We start from the raw sequence: 22,494 nt of genomic DNA on the forward strand, positions 1-22,494 counted from the left end.
GCACGTAATATGTAATATTTTTCTTACACTTCTAAACCATAATGCTTTTCTTGATGTATTTTCATTGAATAAAGCACCGCGTACCACATGTGTCTTTGTAATGGATTGCTCTGAAGTCATTTCAGCACCAGGTAAAAAAATACCCCCCATCTTCTCTGCCCCCCTCCCTGCCCCACCTGTCTTGCATTTTACCCAACCAAAGGTGACAATCCAAGCCACAACCAAAGGCCCAACTATGGATCTCTTGGTCTGAGTTGAATACAAAACCAGATGCTTTCTTCTTATTTTGCCAGCTGCAAAAACCACAAACACCAATTTAGGAAAGGCATCAAGTTGAGTCCTAAGGCTGCAATGTATCTCCATTCAGTCCACAGCCTGGACCACAAAGTGTCGTGGTCAACACCCCACACACAATGGAAAGTTGCTGGTTTCCTCCTTCATACTAGCATGCAGTGTAACAGCTGTTGAGGAAAATGCCAAAAGCTCTCACAGCCTGCTACACAAACCGTAAGAGTCTACCCAGCCCTCTTCCTCCCCTATCCCAACATATAACCAGCTCTTGAGTTTATAAATGAGTTCCCTCTTTCCCCAACCCGTTCCATATGCATCCTGACCCAACTATCAGGATTTACCATCTGGCCAACCTAACTGCAGCCTTGCAGGAGAAGAATACAATGCTAGTCAAATATTTGTAGTTCAGAGGATGCACACCTAAACAGCATAAACACCAATTAGAAATGAGCATAAGCAAACCAGTCACACACAGTGCACATTCTCCCACCCCAAACCAAGTCAGCTCACCGCCAAAATCTGGAGTCCGTGTTCCTGTAGCTCTTTCGGCAAATCTCATTATAGGTTGGAAAGTTTTCTGCCTGTTTCCCTGAGGAGCCTGTTGTCGGCCAGGAGGCACTTTCTATGAGACACATGACCCAAAGTATTTTATTCACATGCTTTAAAGTGGAAGGATGTCAGGGGGAGATGCTCTTTTTCTGCATTTGGGGTGGGGGTTCCTTGTGGCTTGAAGACCAAAGGATCACTATTCAGACCTGCATTATTCATAGAAGCATAGAATTGTAGAGTTGGAAGGGAATACCAGGGTCATGTAGTTGAACCCCCAACAATGCAGGGATCCTTTTGCCCAACGTGGGCATTAAACCCACAACTCTGAGGGTTTCATGCTCTACTGACTGAGCTATCCAATGACTCATTCAAGTAAGGGGGGGAAATGGGCTGTTGTGTTAAGGGCTAATGTTGCACGTCCAGGTAGAAGAGCTCGTTGGCATTATTTTACGCTCTATGTCAATTGACTTTGTGACATGATAGGGGGGAAGTAATTTAAATTTTTAAGAGTATTTACCTGCCACCAATTATGTGGGAATCTCAAGACACTTAAAAACCATGTCAGAAAATATGCAATCATTGAAATACAGCAAAATAAACAGGCCTACAGGAAAAAGATGTTTAATATCTTATATAATATTATATAATAGCCCACACTGGCTGGCAGCAGCATCCCCCCAAATCCATGATGGAAAAACATGTTTCCCACCCAGAATTGCACTCATGTTTCTAGAAGGAGTAGCAGAGGCTGCCCCCACCCACTGCTCTCTTCTCCCAGGCATCTGAAGAAATGAACAGCTCACTTTCTCTACCTGTGTGCCACAAGCCTGAATTGCAAGACAGTTCCCACTTTGGTACAATGGGGAACAAACATGCAGGGGACGAGTTCTGAGGGTCCCCAACAAAGTCATTTCCCTAGGCCCACATGCCAACCTGCTGCTGGCTGGCCACCCACAGGAAAAAGGCACTATTCTCCCCACAAACCGAACATAGCAATAGCACAATAGCGTGTGGGTTCTGCCAACTTTTCCCTACCTTTTCATCCGGACGTCGCTGGGCTGGAGCCTGCCTTGGAGGCTGCCTTGGAGGCTGCGCTGGAGCCTGCCTTGGAGGCTGCGCTGGAGCCTGCCTTGGAACCTGCGCTGGAGCCTGCCTTGGAGGCTGCGCTGGAGCCTGCGCTGGAGCCTGCCTTGGAGCCTGCGCTGGAGCCTGCGCTGGAGCCTGCCTTGGAGGCTGCGCTGGAGCCTGCGCTGGAGCCTGCGCTGGAGCCTGCCTTGGAGCCTGCGCTGGAGCCTGCCTTGGAGGCTGCGCTGGAGCCTGCCTTGGAGGCTGCGCTGGAGCCTGCCTTGGAGCCTGCGCTGGAGCCTGCCTTGGAGGCTGCGCTGGAGCCTGCCTTGGAGCCTGCGCTGGAGCCTGCCTTGGAGGCTGCGCTGGAGCCTGCGCTGGAGCCCTGGTCGACGGGTCGTGGGGCCCGCGCGATTCAAACACAGGCTCTGGACGGCGGCAGGGCACCAAGCTTTCCTGGCGCAAGAGAAAAGAGGTGAGAATAGGAGATCGGATCCTGCAGTTCTCCCAAGCAACCTGGGCAGGAGAAGGTTCTTCGGGCTTCTCGGGCGGATTTTTCTTTTCCATTCCGAGGATGCCCCGGCAAGTCCTCTCTGTAGCTGCCTCCGTTTCGGGACACGCGCGCTCTCCTGGATTAGTCCGAGCTCCGGACACAGCAGCCGCCAGCAGAGATTCCAACCTGGGATGGGCTGCTCTCCCCAATTAACTGAATTGTCGGGGAAAGGCTGGAACTCGCGTGCTGCGGTCGGCCAATAAGAGAAGGAAGTGGGCAGTTCTGCCCCCCTCCCCTCAAGGCGTTGAATGTGCTTGGGTCAGTTGCCCTCCTCCAATGCCAAGTATGAAAACAAAGTGCGATGGGATGCCTGAGAGCAAATCAAGGCCACTAGCATGACTCAATGCCCTTTCTCATCCAAAACAGAAGTTTCTCTCCCCTCCACACACTCTCTGTGTGTTGTGTTGGGTGATGGCATCCAGCGACATCCAGCGGCCTTGTCAGAATTCCTCTAAAGTTACCTTTTGACTACAAGCTCCTAAGACCCAGTGACAAGACTTAATGTATGGTTTATGATACACCAGTATTTCAAAACTTCACTCGTTCAGTCTTATTATTTCAGGCAATAAAACTGCTTTCTTCACTGTCAGTTCTGAAATGGTTGGCAAAGGTAAAGAGCCAGAGTCCTGCAGCTCCGCTATGTTCGACACTTCTTTAATGCTGTCCCGCTCGCATTCTCAGCTTCACAGGGCTACCTTGGGCCAGACCTTTATCAAGATGGGCCTCCTTCACAGAGGGTGAAGATACACTCAGGAAAACACCCGGGCGTTTGTTTCGCGATTTGGAGAATCCTGGCATGCTGCAGGCCGTGGGATGCCCACTGACACGGGGAGGGAGACCAGGCTGGAAGGAGCGAAGAGGGGGCATGAAGTACGGGGTCTGGAAAAGGAGGTGGGGAGCGACCCCCCCTCCCGCCGCTCCAGGATGGGAAGTGCGTCCCAGGGGAAGCGGGATTCAGGCGGAGGAGGACGTCGGGTTGGGTGGGGGTTGCCAGGAGCAGCACGATGTCCCTCCAACCCCCGCTTCCACTCTCCAGGCAGGCGCCCAACGTGGCCAGCTGGCAAGGGCTCTTTCTTACTCCAGCCTTGGCGTGCAGATCCCGGGTTCAGCCCCAGATCTCTGGAGCGGAAAGGCTCTTGGGCGTGAATATGAAAGGCAGCATCTGTCAGAATAGGGCATACTGAGCCAGTACAGATGAACGTGACTATTGGTTCGCTTCCTATGCCAACTGCCTTTTAGGACACATCAGAGGTGGCAGAGAGAGGCAGGGGAGAGACTGGCCTCTGTAGTATGGGCTGTGAAACATAAAGCAGTCAAATACAACATTCCTAGAGTTGACATGTTTAGACATGAAGAGGGATGTTTGTCCAGCCAGTAGATGAGCTTCCTGTTTCCTCCTAGGCTGGAACAAACTTCCTCTACATGTGACCAGAGGTGGGTGTGACTTTACCTGTGCAGGTAACAAAAGCACAGGAGTGGCCACCACATCTCTCTCTTCTCCATTTTGCTTTCATCAAAGCATCAAAGGAACTATCTCCTTATGGGATAGATTCCAGGTGTATATGTTTTGTAACAAGTCTGCCTTCAGGGATCCTTTTGTGAACTGAATGAAACTATGAGTAAACTATTTTATACTTTTATACAAGACTGTGTTGTGTCTATCTTTTTAGGAGGGAATAAAAGAGGAATTACCAGGAAACTTATTTTAGAGGCTTAAACAATCCTGGCAAAAGTGTTATCCGCTGTGTAAGTTTAAAAAGGGGACTGTTACTCTGCTAAATTGTAGAATTTGTTAACACAAGTCGGGAAGGATATAATTAAACAATATATCCTCTCCTGCCTCCCTGAACATTCCCACATACAGAAGCCCTTTCCTCCCTGTCCCCACCCCAACTCATAGGACCAGAAGCAAGAGACAGCTTTGCTGAGCACGTGCTCCTTCCCAGGGAGATGAAACTCTGCTCAGCTGTTCACTGAATAGCTCCTGAAGCAGCCATACTCCAGGCTCTTATTGTCACAGCCCTGCAGGATCAGACCAAGGCCCATCTAGTCCAGCTCTCAGCAGCCCAGCAGATGTCCAAGGGAAGCCCCAAGCAGACTCCAAATGCAGCCCCACTCTTCCCACTTGGGACGCCCGCAACTGGTATGCAGAGGTAGACTGCCTCTGTGGCTGGAGGTGCAACATGGTCTAACCCTCCATGAATTTGACTAATCCTCTCTTAAAGCCATCCCCGTCAGTGCCTCTGGAAGGAGGAAATTTCAGTGTCACTAGGCACTGTGTGTTTGGCCTGAATCTTCCAACGTTCAGCTTTCTTAAAGAGATCCAGGTTCTGATATTACGAGGGAGAAAGCATTGCTATTCACCTTTTCCACATCATGCATATTTCTATTATGGCCCCACTTTCCCCCCCTCTCGCATAGCCCCAAAGCCTCATATGTTCTACCCCTTCCAACTCTACAATTCTGTGAATCTATTATTCTAAGCTGCTACAGCAGGGAGGGGAAGTCATAACTCCTCAGATGGTTGGTACATCTACATCTGGAGGGGGTCACAGTAAAGGCCCTTTCCAAAGCCCCAACTTCCCCATCCTTTTCTTTTGAAACACCTGGTTGCTTTTCTTGTGCAGGCATATTTTGTCTGTGATATTCTAACAGTGTTCCTTATAATTTAGCAAAACAAAGATCTAGGCATTTTGTTTTGGCCAATATAGCCAGCATTTGCAATCTTGGCACTGGACATTCTGCTTTCTGAAGCATAAACTGACACCCCCCAGCACTAAACTCCCCCCTCCATTGTTAGGTAAAGGTAAAGGGACCCCTGACCAGTAGGGCCAGTCGTGACCGACTCTTCATCCTGGAGAAGAGTGACTAGTGGGGTGCCACAGGGTTCTGTCTTGGGCCCGGTCTTATTCAACATCTTTATCAACGACTTGGATGATGGACTCAAGGGCATCCTGATCAAATTTGCAGATGACACCCAACTGGGAGGGGTGGCTAACACCCCAGAGGACAGGATCACACTTCAAAACGACCTTGACAGATTAGAGAACTGGGCCAAAACAAACAAGATGAATTTTAACAGGGAGAAATGTAAAGTATTGCACTTGGGCAAAAAAAAATGAGAGGCACAAATACAAGATGGGTGACACCTGGCTTGAGAGCGGTACATGTGAAAAGGATCTAGGAGTCTTGGTTGACCACAAACTTGACATGAGCCAACAGTGTGACGCGGCAGCTGAAAAAGCCAATGCAATTCTGGGCTGCATCAATAGGAGTATAGCATCTAGATCAAGGGAAGTAATAGTGCCACTGTATTCTGCTCTGGTCAGACCTCACCTGGAGTACTGTGTCCAGTTCTGGGCAACACAGTTCAAGAAGGACACTGACAAACTGGAACGTGTCCAGAGGAGGGCAACCAAAATGGTCAAAGGCCTGGAAACGATGCCTTATGAGGAACGGCTAAGGGAGCTGGGCATGTTTAGCCTGGAGAAGAGGAGGTTAAGGGGTGATATGATAGCCATGTTCAAATATATAAAAGGATGTCACATAGAGGAGGGAGAAAGGTTGTTTTCTGCTGCTCCAGAGAAGCAGACACGGAGCAATGGATCCAAACTACAAGAAAGAAGATTCCACCTAAACATTAGGAAGAACTTCCTGACAGTAAGAGCTGTTTGACAGTGGAATTGACTGCCAAGGAGTGTGGTGGAGTCTCCTTCTTTGGAGGTCTTTAAGCAGAGGCTTGACAACCATATGTCAGAAGTGCTCTGATGGTGTTTCCTGCTTGGCAGGGGGTTGGACTCGATGGCCCTTGTGGTCTCTTCCAATTCTATGATTCTATGGGGTTGCGGCGCTCATCTCGCTTTATTGGCCATGGGAGCTGGCGTACAGCTCCGGGTCATGTGGCCAGCATGACTAAGCCACTTCTGGCAAACCAGAGCAGCGCACGGAAACACCGTTTACCTTCCCGCTGGAGCGATACCTATTTATCTACTTGCACTTTGAGGTGCTTTCGAACTGCTAGGTTGGCAGGAGCAGGGACCGAGCAACGGGAGCTCACCCCATCGTGGGGATTCGAACCGCCAACCTTCTGATCGGGAAGTCCTAGGCTCTGTGGTTTAACCCACAGCGCCACCCGTGTCCCCCTCCATTGTTAGAGCAACAATAATGGTCTCACACTTCACCACCCATGCATTCACATATACCAGGAGTGGAAAACTCCAGATGCTGCTGAACTACAACTCTTATCAATCCCAGAAAGCATGGCCAATGGCCAGGGATGAAGTGAGTTGTAGTTCAATCTAGCCCCACCAGCCCCCCACCAGCTCACTCAGCCCTGCAGCACCCAGAGACCAGCAGCTTCCTCCACAGAGGTAGCACCAGCTTCCCTTTGCAGAGATGGGGGAGCAGCCTCTCTTGGCACCAGCCAGCAAGGGGACGTGGGGCAGGGCAGAACTCCCAACAGGCTGCAACAAAGGGGCAATAGCTCGGCAAACTACCTGAGTGCCAGCCACAGCTCCCTTGAGCACTGAGCACAGAGGATTGGTAGGAAGTGGGCATCTTACTAAAGACTGTGTGGAGGGTGCCCTTGCAACCAACCATTGCCCAAATCTGCTCCTCACATGAATGCTGGGAGATTTGGGGGTGGTGTTATATTTATTATTACTACTTTCTTTCTTTTTTCGAAATTTTAAGCGCCTAAGAATTTTGTGCCCAGGAAAATTGCCCCGTGACCCTACTCACACAATGCCACTGTATTTCCCCCAAACCACAACCAGGACAGATTTCTGTCGGTTAAGGGGCTTGCAGTTGCTTCTCCCGATTCTCTTCTATGTGCAAAGCTGCCTTAGTTCAAAGGTTCCTCACCTGTGATGTTGCGGGTGATGGTGACGTTGGAAAAATGATCCCCTTTGAGCCACCCCCCACTGGCAGCCTCTTATAGGCCATGCTGTCACAATGAAAACACAACTCAGGCATGATAGCTACATTGCCAGCCCCCAACAAGGATTGACCTCAGGCTGCGAGAAGACTATCTAGGAGCCCCCAACCTGGCTCTGATATACCCACACAGCATAACAGCATAACCCTGTGTCAGTGGGGATAAACACTATCCCCATAACTTAGGCGTGTCCAGTTCATGACCTCCCATGTTCTGTCAGCCAAAGAGTGGAATCAAACTGCAGGCTGTTGTAAAATTGATCTGAAATATGTTATGTACCCTATTCTACTCCCAGGGTACATAAGTAGCCTCACAATAAGATGAATTCCACTGAACGCTTTAAACATTCTTCAGAAGCTTTTGTCATAGAACACAAGTGCGGGCCTTTTGAGGAAAGGTTTCCATAAAAGGAGGAGAGCTTACTAAAACATATGGGGCATGTAACCTCTACATGGTCAAAAAACAGAGGAAAGGTTAGATAGGAAAGAGTTGCAGCCCTTGAAGTCAGTCCTGAATATTTTTAGGAGAATGGCTGCTGTAGGTCGAGAGGCTTTTATCTCAGTCTCAAGACACAACAAAATCAGGAAGAAGCACAAAAATAATACAGTACAGGAATAACATAAGACACAAGCAGATAGATAGACCATCACCGCTTCTGATTCAACTTCAGTTGAGTTCATTTTAATTTAATATAACTTAATTCATCCTATATCCTTTATACCCCACTTGATTGTCAAAAAAATTAAAGCAAGTTTACAAAAACACCTCATGTCATGTAATGTCACTTCATGTTTAATGAAGCAGTGAAATACAGGCACACATTTCAAAATATTTTGTTCAAATCCAATGCCTAAGCCAATACCTTTTCCCTGCTGTAATCAATAAAGTTGTGGCCTTTCCTTGCCCATTAACCTTATATCACGTGTCCGTGTGTATTCTTTCCACATTGCGGGGGTCGGGTCCTCGAACCACAATAAGCAAAAGGCTTTCCACACCCTGCAGCCTTCCACATGTCTTCCAAAGGCCCCTAAACCTGAAGGCCTTACGGAGGTGTGGGGAAGAGTACAGTGAAGGCAGCTGCCTGGGTCCCTAGGCAGGGAGTCCCAAAGTGTCAGTGCTGTTGCACTAAAATATAGATTTCTTGCAAGGGTGGAATGAGTCTTACGTGGCAGCTGTAACAGTCCCAGTTGTGCAGGTTGAGTAGGCACACAGGGCACAAGGCAATCCCTCAAGTGTAGAAGATGCCAAGCCACTATACAAGGGGCTTGAAATACCTGCAGCACCACAGTTGCATCTGCTCCACAGGTGTCTCTAAAGTAAGGTTACCAGATTTTTTCAATGACTCTGGGGACACTTTTCAACTTCCTACTAAATAGATGGATTTTGTCAGGGGACTGATTTGTAAATCCGGGAACTGTCCCCGGGAAATGGGGACTCTGGTAACCTTACTCTAAAGCCCCCTCACCTGTGCTATCTATATATCACAAATGACTAAGCATCAACAAAGCCTGCACACTCTCTCCATCCCTAGAAGTCATATTTCACCATCTCTTTTCTAAAAAAATGGGTCTAAATCTCAGTCTTCCTCTACTCTGGTCAAGGGTCTGAACATTTTGGACCACGTCTTTACAATGACTTGGGTGGAGGAATGGAAGGGGGTGTTCAATAAATTTGCAGTGACACCAACCTGTGGCTAATGCTGCAGAAGAAAGCATTCCATGTGGTCTTAACAGATTGGAGAACTAACAAAATGAATTTACAAAGCTTCTACACTTAGCCAGGAATAATAATGCACAAATATAGGATAGGGACACCTGGTTTGACAGCAGCACATGTGAAAAAAAATCTAGGGGTCTTCTTGGGCCTCAAGATTAACCTGAGTCCTGGAGGAGAGGATTGCTGAGGCTCTAGAGCAGGGGTGGCCAACTCCCAAGAGACTGCGATCTACTCACAGAGTTAAAAACTGGCAGTTTTTTTAGGAAGGAGGAAAGCCCCATTTTTAGAGGTTCAGGGCAATGTTGTTAAGCTTTTTTTTAGGGGAGCCAAAGTTGTTGAGCTTCTTTGGGGGGAGCCAGTGATCTACCACAGACGTCCAATGATCTACCAGTAGATCACGATCAGCCTGTTGGGCATGCCTGCTCTAGATATTATGACTAGGCTCTGCCTCCATTGTTGGAGGCAGTGGTGCCTCTGCATCCCAGTTGCTGGAAACTACAGGAGGAGAGAGTGGTCTTGTGTGTGAATCCTACTTGTGGGTTGGCCACTGTGAGAACAGGATGCTGGACTGAATGCTGACTGAATGGGCTACTGGCCTGATCCAGAAGACTCTTTGGATGTTCACTGCTGAGGATCTCATGAGAGATCTTCCACAGGAACTGGGATGAAGGAGGTTGCAAGACATTGGCCAGGGCAAATGTTTAGACATAGACTGGTGTAGACAGTGCTGGCCTGGATGGGCACCTCATCTGACCTGGTAATAAAGGATCTTCTGATGTTCCTCTGGGTGGAGATGGTCAAGAGATGGTTGCCACCTATGGATTCCCCACTTCTGGCACCACTTGTGTTTATGTTGAGCACCCAAGAGCTACAAGCTGCAGCTCAAAAATGACCAGAGCGTGGGCCAGGAAGAAGTCCAAGGACCTGTTGCTGGAAGCCACAGGAGTGGAGGTGCTCTTTTGCCCCAGACTTGGTTGTGAGCTTCTTTAGGCTAGGCTTAGGAAGTGCATGCAGGAACTGAGCAGGCAGAACAAAAAGTATTTTATTTATTGTGAAAGCAGTCAGAGGAAGGTGTGTGGTCCTTGCCTTCCAGCCTTTCAAGAGTCAGAGGAGTCTGCATCACTATTTTTCATCCAGGCACACTTCAAGGACACATTCCATCTAGGGAAAAACACGCAAGAAAGTTGTGTAGTCTCCAGAGAGTAAGGAGGGGCTGAGAGAGGTTGGGGGGGCTGCATTGGGGTTTCTCCACACTTGGGCATGTGGAGAAGCAGAGGGTATTGTAGGGGATTGCTCTGGTCATTGTCATAATGTGTTTGTCTACAGTTGTGCATGGCCGTTGTTGCCTGAACAAGTCCCTGATTGGTGGGTTGTGGCAATATTACCAAGATTGCTTCATCTCTAAGATGGAGAAGGCAAGCCGAAGAAGGTTCTGCAGGAATAGTAATACCAGTACTAATTTCAAACCTGCCATTCCTTCCAAAGGAGCCAGGGGCAGCAATCACACAGGCAATAAAAGAATAAAAACACAGAAGAAAAAACTTGTGGACCTCCAGATGTTACTGGACTCCAACTCCCATCAGCCCCTGCCAGCAAAGCCAATGGTCAGGGATAAAGGGAGTTGTAGCTCAGCAACATCCGGAGGAGGTACAGGTTTTCCCCACCTGTATTTAAATACTTATAATCAGTTCCAACATATGCAGGCTAGAATAGATATCTACTTCAAGGGCTTACTGGAAGAAAGGGGTCTTCAGCAGGTGTTGAAAAGACAACAGGCACAGTGCCTGTCTATTATTTTAAGGAGAGGGAATTCCAAAAGGCAGGGACCCCCCACTAAAGACTAAGCTCCTATATTGTGTGGAAGGGAGCCCGTGATCAGATGGTTTTAATTGAATCATTATTAACAGCATCACTATTGCATTATGTGAATATGGCTTTAAAAAAGGACTGCATAAACTCATGGAGGCAAAGACTACCATGAGCAGTGCTCCCAAACAGCAGATGATGGAAACCAGAGGAAAGGAGAGAGCTCTTGCACATGAGTGCTGCTTGCTGGCTTCCCACAGGCATCTGGGGGAAGCTGGACTGGATGAGCTACTGACAGGTTCTTCTCATGCTCTTTTGGGCCAATTGCAGCCCAAAATGTGGCATATAAATCAGACAAGCAATAAATAAATGACCCTGTTTAATGCAGGGAATCAAGAGCTATGGAATCTCCAATAGTTGACTGGAAGGTGGCAAGGATTCCAACATTAACAGGGCACCCATTTCTTCCTGCATTGATGAGCCTCAGAGTCCCTTCTAAGTCTACTGTTCTATGATTCTGAGAGTTCCCACACAGTGCAGAAATAGTTTACATTCCCTTTGTCCCAGGCATTGCATTGTTTTGGGTTTTCAAAGATACTAGGAATGTATAAGACCGCTTCTTATCTTCTTCGTCTTCTTTTTCTTTTACACAGGAAACAGCAAAACACTGGCACTGAATAATTTCCCAGACGGGAGCTGCCATGGCTCCTTCAAACTCCTGATAGCAAACTGATCAAGACCTGAACAAGTCAAAAGGTCTTTTTGTATTGCTTTTAAGTTGCATTATTTGGAAAGCTAAGTTTAGTAAACAAGGCAAGTTTTCAGCTAACCTCACCATATGAAGGACTCCACTTAGCCATCTCTCCCCCCCACCTCTTCTGCAAAAGAGTTGAAGCAACCACTTTTGAAGTGCATTTTGAACTTTTTCTCCCTATCTTTCTGAGTATTTATTGCATCAGCATACTGTGCTAGCAGTCAGAGGAAGGTTTTGGTCCCTCTCTCCCAACACTAGAGCTGGGAAGCTGAATGTGGGAAGATCCAGCCCTTCTTCACACAGCACAGAGTTCAACTCTGGGACTTGGATGGCTTCCAAAGAGGATTCAGTAGATAGCCATTGCAGAGAGGGCTTTCAATGGCTTCTGGCCACAATAGCTATGCTCTGCCTCCCCAGTTGGAGGTCTTCTGAATACCAGTTGCTGGAAACCACAGGGGAAGAGGGGTCTCTTGTGCTGGAATACTGCCTGGGGGCTTCCGCCCTCTGGGTGCCTGATCAGCCACTGAGAGGATGAGAAGCTGAACTACATGGGCCATTGGCATGACCCAGCTGTATGGCTCTTCCTGTGTTCTTTAAAAAAACAAAAAACGTATTTGTAATTTTACATTACAGAGGTTCACATTCAAATTAATATTACCATACAATAGTCATCAACTTCCCTCCCCCCATTCCATGGTTTGTTTTAGTTTTCCGTTATGACTGCATATGCTAATTAAATAATAATAATTTCCCCCATTATATCTTCACTTAATTTAAACTGCTGGATTTATTCTAACCTTGCTAACATTTCCATCAGTTTCCAATGATTCTACAAACATTTTCCAATCTTCCTTAAAGGCTCTTCCCATGTTCTGAGGCACAGGGCTGCCCTGCCACAGCAGGAAGTTGATGCCACTGTCGCCTGCAACCCTTTGCTTGTCTTGCTGGCAAATCAAGCTGAGTAAGACCGAGGCTTCCTTCTGTGGGCATGGTAGGTGCAGCCACCATCTGCCCCACAACAGGACTCTGAGCCATCTGAGTCTCAACTGAGCATCTCCAAACCTTCTCCCAATGCAGGTTCCAACCCTAGCCCTGGTTTCTCACAGGCACTTAGTTGGCCGCAGTGAGAACAGGATGCTGGACTCAATGGGCCACCAACCACCAACCTCCATTTCTTCTTTTCTTTACATATAAATTCCAGCTTTCAAATTTGCTATACGTACATTTCTCTTTAAACTTTGGCTTCCCGCCTTTCCCTCCCTGCTGCTCTTAATCCCATCCCTTTTACATATTGCATTCTGATAAACGTTTCAGCTAAGACATATTATTCTATTTCAAATATTATCATTTTAAATCCTGCACACAGTTTCAACTGATTATGATATCATTGCCAAATAGATCATTGCCAGAAACAAAAACCTTTGATAGTTTCAAGCAGCTTGCTTGGAGCAAATGTGAGCTATATTCTCTGCATGTTCTTTTAACAGAGATGTAGTTTATTTTAATCTTTTTCTACTGGCCTAATGTCTATCACTTAAAATTATGGTTGCATTTTTATGTAGAAAAGCAGTTACTAGTAAATTATCAGTGAATATCTTGAGCATAACTACTCTGACCTTGGTGGATTTAAAGTGACTTTCTCACACTATCATCGGTTGCATTTTTTTTCTAAAAATATGTAAAGCATATAGCAGAAAGTGGCGAAATAATGTGGTCAGTTCTGTCAAGCACTCAACATTTAATGCAAAACTAGCTGCAACTTTCAAAATAATCCAGATTTACTTTGAAAACCACCTTCAGTTTCTGTTAGGGAAAAAAGTGGGATGATGATGATAATGATAATAATAATGATAAATGGACAGGCTGCTTGGCCGAGTGAAACCACCTGTCTTCTTTATCCTTGTCCATCCTGGCTGATAAAAGCAAGATGGGAAGGGCTGAGTGATGGGCTCTGCGGGGTGGTGAATGCTTCCCAGACCCGCTGAAAGAGGTGGTCATTAAACCGCTTCTTTAAAAAACATCTTTAGACCCGGCCGATATGGCCAACTATCGCCCAGTCTCAAATCTTCCATTCTTGGGCAAGGTGATAGAGCGAGTGGTTGCTGAACAACTCCAGGCACGCCTGGAAGAAGCGGACCATTTGGATCCCTTCCAATCAGGATTCAGATCTCACCACGGGACTGAAACTGCCTTGGTCTCACTCATCGATGATCTCCAGTGGGCTAGGGACAAAGGTGAGAGCTTTTTCCTAGTTCTGCTGGATCTCTCAACTGCTTTTGATACCATCAACCATAACATCCTTGTGGACCATCTTGAGGGGCTGGGAGCTGGGGGCACTGTTATTCAGTGGTTCCGCTCCTTTCTCCTGGGCCATGTTCAGAAAGTGGTAGTAGGGGATGAGTGTTCAGACCCCTAGGCCCTCACTTGTGGGATGCCTCAGGGTTCTGTCCTCTCCCCCATGCTTTTTAACATCTACATGCAGCTGCTGGGAGAGATAATCAGGGGGTTTGGGCTGGGTGTTCATCAGTATGCGGATGATACTCAGCTCTACCTCTCTTTCAAATCAGAACCAGTGAAGGCGGTGAAGGTCCTGTGTGAGTGCCTGAAGGCAATTGGAGGATGGATGGCAGCTAACGGATTGAGGTTGAATCCTGATAAGACAGAAGTACTGTTGGGGGACAGGGGGCAGGCTGGTGTGGAGGACTCCCTGGTCCTGAAGGGGGTAACTGTGTCCCTGAAGGACCAGGTGCGCAGCCTGGGAGTCATTTTGGACTCACAGCTGTCCATGGAGGCGCAGGTCAAAGCTGTGTTCAGGGCAGCTGTTTATCAGCTCCATCTGCTATGCAGGCTGAGACCCCTCCTGCCCGCAGTCTGCCTTGCCAGAGTGGTGCATGCTCTAGTTATCTCCCGCTTGGACTACTGCAATGCGCTCTACGTGGGGCTACCTTTGAAGGTGACTCAGAAACTGCAATTAATCCAGAATGCAGCAGCTAGACTGGTGACTGGGTGTAGCTGCCGAGACTATATAACACCGGTCCTGAAAGCTCTTCATTGGCTCCTAGTATGTTTCTGAGCACAATTCAAAGTGTTGTTGCTGACCTTTAAAGCCCTAAATGGCTTGAGTCCTGTATCATCAACTTTTCCCTTTTCTTGTGTGGAATGCTATTTGGAATAAGGGAATTTCCCTTAAAAAAAAGAGAAATGTTGACAGCTATGTCCTGTATACCTGAAGGAGCGTCTCCACCCCCATCACCCAGCCCGGACACTGAGGTCCAGCGCTGAGGGCCTTCTGGCGGTTCCCTCGCTATGAGAAGTGAGGTTACAGGGAACCAGGCAGAGGGCCTTCTCAGTAGCGGCGCCTCCCCTGTGGAATGCCCTCCCAGCAGATGTCAAGGCAGTAAACAACTATTTTACTTTTAAAAGACAACTGACGGCGGCCCTCTTTAGGGAAGTTTTTAATGTCTGCCACTGTATTGTTTTTAATATTCAGTTGGAAGCCACCTAGAGTGGCTGGGGAAACCCTGCCAGATGGGCGAGGTATAATGGGCTTGCATTCTTCCACAAATAGTCCGCCATGTTGATTTCTTATTTTTGCGGTTAGGTTTCACCAGTTCCACATAGTCCATTAGCTTCAAAATCCATTCTTCTTTCGTCTGCGTTTTCTCTTCTTTCCTTTCCAAGTGAATTTTTATTGTTTTCCTTGCATATTCTTTTCCAACAAATTGTAATAAATTAATAATAATAATAATAATAATAATAATAATAATATGTAATAATAATAAAAAATATGTAATAATAATAATAAATATGTAATAAATTGCATATTCTTTTCCAACAAATTGTAATTTCCTCTTCTTTCCAGTTCTGAGCGTACAAAATTCTAGCTGCTGTTGTTGCAAAGGTAAGTTAATCATTTTTGGGGACCTTATTATCCCTAAAAGAAAGGCCTCAGGGCTCTGGGCATTTACCACTTGGCACCACCCTCAATTTTCATCCACCCCCTACCATTTTTGCCAAGATACAGCATCCCTATCTTTGTCACCTGCACTGTCCTGGTCTTAAAGCCCAGTGACAATCTGGACTCAGGGGCTGCAGTCTCCAGCCAAGGATCCAGATCAGGTTCGGAGCCCTCAGAAGAAGCTCCTGTATCACCTGATCCCGTAGGTCAGAGGCAGGACCCTGGCAGGTAGCTTCCCCTGAGCCTGTGGAACCACCAGTCCAGGCAGGAGAAGGAGTGCCTACATCAGGCTACAGGGCTGCTAGCTCTTTAAGGTTCCAAGTTATCCCCAAGGAGGCAGAGCCTGGGAAAGGAGAGAGCGCAGGCAGAAGATGGCGCTGCCTCTCCTTCACCTTCACAGCTTATATGCTCCAAAAGTCAAAAGTCTTTTGTGTCTCCCTTAAGTCTTGGAATACATAAACTGGGTCACAAGGAGGAGGTACCGTAGAAATTTCCAGACCTTGTTTGCTAAATCAAAGGAAATAAGAGAATTTCCAAGCAGATGCTTGGAACGTGGAAGGAAGTGCACTCCTTTTTTCACATCAAAGAACCCACAGAAGAGAGAAATTCTCATCAGAGAATATCCCAATACCTGTAGCTCATGAGTTGGGGTTCTGCCTTATGCTTCTGAGTACAGTACTTTCAAAGTACATTCCCCCCCTCCTCAATTTCAGGGCACGGTGGTTGTTAAAGGCTGCTGGGAATCCTAGTGAACTACAATTCACTAGGATTCCTAGGATTCCCACTAGGATTCGGGGGCAAGGAATGTACTTTGAATGTGCTTTGCAGTTATAGTGTGAACAAAGCCTCATGGAACAATTTTAACACAGTACAGTTTCTCATTTAAATGTCAAATAAATGTTCTCACTCACCACAGTTAACAGCCATTCTTGGTTTATATGTCAGTGTATTCCTATTGCAGATTCCAACAGCGGCTTTTGAGACACGGAGTGCTGGACAGCATAGAAGTGACAGGTATCATGGTAGAAGGAAGTATAATCATTTCATTTATTAGTTGCCTGTCACCCGAAGCTCTGCACGTGACTTACAGCAAATATAGAAAAACAATGTGGTTGTGGGTGTGTTCCAAATGCTTCTGTGTCTACTTTCATCCATTTCAATGTAAATTGGTCCTAGAAGCTGTCAGCACGTGACAGAGGCCACACGCCAGGAACAGCTTCGACTGACTGGCTAAACCAGGGGAGGGTAGCCAAAGGGTCTCAAACCCTTGGTGAGTTAGGGACTTCACCTGCATGCAAAGACAGGCTCCGGAGGATGGAGCAGATGGGACCAATAATGGGTCCAACGGTTAAGGAGGCGGTTCCTGCATGTGCTGGAGTGGGAATTGAGGGGCAGGTGGGGTTTGTCCACCTGGGAAGGGAGCCCATCTGGGAAAAGGAAAACTATGATCCTAAACCTCCTCTGTCTTGTGGGATATCTTCAGAAGAAGGAAATGCCAAGGAGTAAACCCTACACAATGCAGAGTGGAGTCCATAAGGCAGTTGGCTGTCACCTTGTGTGCCTCCTTCCTACAACTCCTGCAGCCACGCTGGTGCCTAATGCATTGCTCTGCTTTCCTCTGGACCCCATCAGCGAGGCCGAGAGGGGGGTCCTGTCATCTGGACAGCCCAAGACCACCAGACACACTGCCCAGGCTTATGCCCTGGGGAGGTCACTTCACTGCTGCTAGCCCAGCAGTTTGGCTTCAGCCCCCAAGGCACACGCCATGGTCTCTTGAGACAGAGGGATGACCACAACAGCCGTTTCTCCTTTTTAAATTCACATTTTAGCTGGTTGGCTTAAAGCATCATAATATTTTTCACTTTTTTGACTGCCCTTTTGGGAAATCCAGTACATAGCAAATAATGCATTTCCAAAATTAATTTCCTAAAGAGTTACATGTGCGCAGAGAAACAAATCCCCACAATGAACCAAGGTTTCCTGGCTTAGATCCTGTGGACTTCACAGCAAACCCAGCCTTAAAGATTTGTATGCCTACTTCCCCTCTTGCCCATGTGCCCAGTGGAAAAATGGGGAATCTTTGGCAGAAGAAGTGGCAGAGCACCAAAGAGACATATTGGGGTCTGGGCAGGCTCTCCGCCAGTAGCAAGGAATGGCTTGTGCACCACCATGGAAAGTCCAAGCCTTATGGTGATTGATGCATCTACGGGGCGGGGGTGGCTGGGGTTGGGGGACACCAGTGGGCAGCTTCTGAGAAGGCAGCAAAGATAGCAGCATGAGCATGAACAACAGCAGATCCCTTGGCTACAAGGGAGTAAACACATGCAAGTTCAGCAAGGCAGGGGGAGCGATGTCATGGGAGTAGGAGGGCTGTTTGCTCCCTGAACTTCACTCTTATCGGAGCTATGAAAGATCCAGTCTACAATTTAATCAGAACAGTTCATGTCCATATCATTGCCTTTCACTAGAGCAGGTCTTCCCACACTTGGGTCTCCAGCTCTTTCTGAACTACAACTCTCATCACCCGCACCCAGCAGCAGTAAGGGATGATGGTAATTGTAGTCCAAAAACAGCTAGAAACCCAGTTGTATTCCTAACACAGGCACTTTTAACATTTCTGGCTGCTCTTCTGTGCAAATATATCTAAAAAACTGCATTTAAAACAGAATTCATTTTTAGCATTGCCTGATGGATTTTCTTTTGGGGTCTGGGGTACAGCAGCTCTCCACCCAGGAATGCCCAGGAAGGGCTAGTGCATTCTCATGGGAAGTGCAGGCATTTTAATGAACGACAGACATATGGAGGACCAGAGGATAGTTTCTAACAAGGCAGCGATGAAAGGGGCATGAGCAACAGGCATCCATTGGAGAAGATGTGCTATGTTTGCTGGACTATTACCTGCACTATCAGTTATTTGATCAGCAGAGTTCAGGTCCGCAATATCACCTTTCACCAGTGTATGCAATAGGAAAATTGTCTCGCTAACACCACCATGGCAAACTGCAGCAGTGCAGGCGCTCCCTCAGCCACCTCACCCGATGCCTCACTCTGAAGAAGGATCCCTTGGCCCCTGGTGCCTGGCAAGGCTGGAAGACCAACAGCAGGTGGTGCCAGAGCCATGGACAGACAGAGTGTCTCATTCTAGTTTTGTCCCCATCATTCTCCCTGCTCAGTTTTACAAGGGCAGAATTGGGACTAAGTAGGAGAAGGCAGCTGACATCCAGAGTTGTTGCTTGTCCCAGCTTCAGGCAGGAAAGCAAGCAGGCAGGGGTTGGCACTGGGCAGAGAGAGTATGCAGGGCAGGGGTTCATACACCCAAATGGCTGCGCTTCCACTGCCCTTGGTCCTTCCTCAGGGAGGAGAGGGTGGCAGGGAGTCTCAGTCGGTGAGCTGACGGGGACAGCAGTAGGGTGGGCAGTCAATAAGGCAAGTGGTACTGTACCCCAATACACCTTCCATGTATTATCTTGAGAAGAGTTGGGGGATGTGGGCCCTGTGGTACATACTTCCACTTATGGTGGGAGCGTCCACTAGTAAAAGTCCCTGGTCTAGAGCTTTTGAATAAGCCTATAAAATTATTAAAGAACCTGTTCTAAATAAAGGTAAAGGGACCCCTGACCATTAGGTCCAGTTGCGGATAACTCTGGGGTTGCGGCGCTCATCTCGCTTTATTGGCCGAGGGAGCCGGCGTACAGCTTCCGGGTCATGTGACCAGCAGGACTAAGCCGCTTCTGGCAAACCGGAGCAGCGCACGGAAATGCCGTTTACTTTCCCACCGGAGCAGTACCTATTTATCTACTTGCACTTTGACGTGCTTTTGAACTGCTAGGTTGGCAGGAGCAGGGACCAAGCAATGGGAGCTCACCCCGTAGCGGGGATTCGAACCGCCGACCTTCTAATCGGCAAGTCCTAGGCTCTGTGGTTTAACCCACAGCACCACCTGCGTCCCTCAAAAAAACCCTGTTCAGTTCACCCCCAAACTGGTACTGCTTCTCCCTGCCCCCCCCAAAAAAAACCATTTGGAGACACTTTTATTTATTGGGTATTTGCTGCCACTCTTGACAAACACAAGGGCTGTACAATATGCTTATAACGTCCACCCATTTTATTATATTGTTATAGCTTGTATTTTACTTCTAATGACAATTAGAGGATAGATGGCAGCTAACAGATTGAGGTTGAATCCTGACAAGACAGAAATACTGTTTTGGGGGGACAGGAGGCGGGTGGGTGTGGAGGACTCCCTGGTTCTGAATGGGGTAACTGTGCCCCTGAAGGACCAGGAGTCCTGGGAGTCATTTTGGACTCACAGCTGCCCATGGAGGCGTAGGTCAATTCTGTGTCCAGGGCAGCTGTTTACCAGCTTCATCTGGTACGCAGAATGAGACCCTACCTGCCCGCAGACTGTCTCGCCAGAGTGGTGCATGCTCTGGTCATCTCCTGCTTGGACTACTGCCATGTGCTTTACGTGGGGCTACCTTTGAAGGTGACTCACAAACTATCACTGGTCCAGAATGCATCAGCTAGACTGGTGACAAGGGGCAACCACCAGGACCGTATAACATTGGTACCAGAAGAACTGCATTGTTAGTGCTATACAATGGTACCTTGGGATGCGAACGGGATCTGTTCTGGAACCCCGTTCTCATCCTGAACACAACGTAAGATGTAACGGTGTGTCTGCACATGCGTGTGTCATGTTTTGGCTCCTTTGAGCATGCACATGACATCATTTTGTGCATTTGTGCATGTGCGAGTGGCAAAAACCAGAAGTAACGCGTTCCATTACTTCTGGGTTGCCGCGGAGCGCAACTTGTACGCACTCAACCTGAAGCACTTTCAACCCAAGGTATGACTGTATAGGGAAGTTTGCAATGTTTGATGTTTCGCTGTGCTTTTATAATTTGTTGGAAGCTGCCCAGAGTGGCTGGGGCAACCCAGTCAGCTGGGTTGGGTACAAATAATAAAATTATTTGGGTGAACTTGAAAGCTTTCACCCTATTTTGTGCCATTTTTGTTGGCCTATGGCAGGTAAAGGAGGAACCTCTTAAATTATGTCATGTGAGCATTGCACCCCTGAACGTCCCTTGAGTTCCCAGGCATCCCTATCTGATGCAACATCTTAAACTGTAAATAATAAGAACCGACAAGTTCCATTTTTCATCAAATCACTGGTGCCATCTGCAGGGGGGCCTGGGCACCCACAAAATTTTCACTGTGGGTGCCCGGCCTCCTCCTGCTGCCACCTGCTGCCTTACCTCCAGCTCTCCGGCCCTGCAGTGGCAACTGGATTGGGCCTCTGTCTTCACCACGGGGCCTTTGTTGGGGCCTGCTGCAGCTGCGGATGTGCACCCCAACTTCACCGCCCCACCCCTGCCATAACCCTGGAAGCATCATCTGAGGTCTGGGTCAAATCAGGCTACAACTTTATTGACTTTATCGGCTGTAAGAGGTTCGGCATAGACATTGGGTAGACCACACTTCTTCCAGCCCACCTGCTGCAAGTACTTAATATGGGGTCACCAGGAGGGAGTTCTTGACCTACATCAGGAAGTAGCTGCCCCTCTGGATTCCACTTAGGAAATGCTGTGGACCTAACCCATGCCTGGGCATCCAGACAGAAGCATCACTGCTGGATCCTTTTAATGGGATACCTCATTTTCTGGAGGGGCAAGCAGAGGCTACAACTTCCACTTGGTCCAAGACTACGCCTACCCAATGCCTAAACTGCCAAAGTAGTGACAATGCCTACAAGGATGGAGAAAACCAGATGGCAGCAGCCAATTAGCCAAATGGGAAAATTCCAACCTGCTGCCAAATATGGTGATGGCCAATATCCCTGGCAAGGCCATTCAATGCAACACACAACAGAAAAATAGGGAGGGAGGGTGATCTAGCAAAGGAGTGGCTGCCAAGGCCAGCCAAAGGCCCCATATAAATCCCCTAGGAGGGGACTTGAGAAAAGCCAACAGGCCTTGTTGGGTCCACCCCCCAGGAGTGGACCACTCCAAGCCTGATCTCGATTGGCCAATTGTGTGAGCAGGATGAATCCAGTTCCCAGGTAGCAAGCTCAGTCCAGGGACGTCCTTTCCTGCCTGGGAAGTGTCCCAGGAAGTGGGGCCTCTGCTGCCAGAATCATGACAGCCCGCAACAGCCCCCACCTAAGAAGGTGAGTGGACTTGGAGAAATATTGCCAGAGGTGGATTTTGGGGAGCCAATCGGTTTGGTTACACTGTGCACGGAGCTGCAGGGTCTCCACAACTATTATTTGGAATTCAGTGCAGGAATCGGGATGCGAAGTTTGGCACCGCACAGGGTGTCACTGAAATTTGAGACCCCATGGTCTGCCCCTGCTCGCTCACACACATACATACTGAGTGCAGAAATCTCCTGAGGTTCTGTCACTTAAGAGCACACTGATGGGGAACTTCACGTTTGAAGGCTTCCTTGTGTCAAAATCTCCTGTGTGCAAAAAATATAAATAGCATCTCAGGCAAGGAGAAAGCTATGCTAGATAAATCTGTCTATGAATATTGAGCTTCCTCCATGTGGTATCCTTTGATCAGCCAAGGTGCAGCTTATTCATCACCAGCCCTGGCAGTGCCCTAACCTTTAATCCAATCCACATTCTTTACGGTTTCTGGGCTTACAACATGGTTCACAAAAACTTTCCAATAATTCAAATCTTTGTGCACATTGCACAAGTTGTTTGAGAATGGGAGTTTCACTGCCTGGAATTCTACCCGCTTCCTAGAATGCCCTCATAGGAAACATGAGGCTTATTCCCTATTCCAACATTGTCCTCACCTCTGTGCATAGATTCTAACTTTATGACTGACCTGAGAATTATTGTACAGTGGTATCTC

At 47.8% G+C, this 22,494-nt stretch overlaps 1 long non-coding RNA gene across 5 annotated transcripts in view; it reads right to left on the reverse strand.

Annotated features, from left to right (window-relative positions):
• Positions 1–22,494, reverse strand: part of LOC309361813 — a 54,606-nt gene that overhangs the window by 1,662 nt on the left and 30,450 nt on the right. For 2 of the 5 annotated variants that reach the window (XR_014164644.1, XR_014164646.1), the window contains 2 exons: positions 22,003–22,090; positions 10,135–10,271 (listed from right to left, as the gene is read on the reverse strand). This is a non-coding gene — a long non-coding RNA (uncharacterized lncRNA). Of the gene's footprint in view, positions 1–10,134; positions 10,272–16,539; positions 16,621–22,002; positions 22,091–22,494 lie in introns of those variants that run through there. The other 3 variants (XR_014164645.1, XR_014164643.1, XR_014164642.1) reach the window with 3 other exon arrangements.

The sequence above is a fragment of the Podarcis melisellensis genome, assembly GCF_964234715.1.
Source record: "Podarcis melisellensis genome assembly, chromosome: Z".
Lineage (NCBI taxonomy): Eukaryota > Metazoa > Chordata > Lepidosauria > Squamata > Lacertidae > Podarcis > Podarcis melisellensis.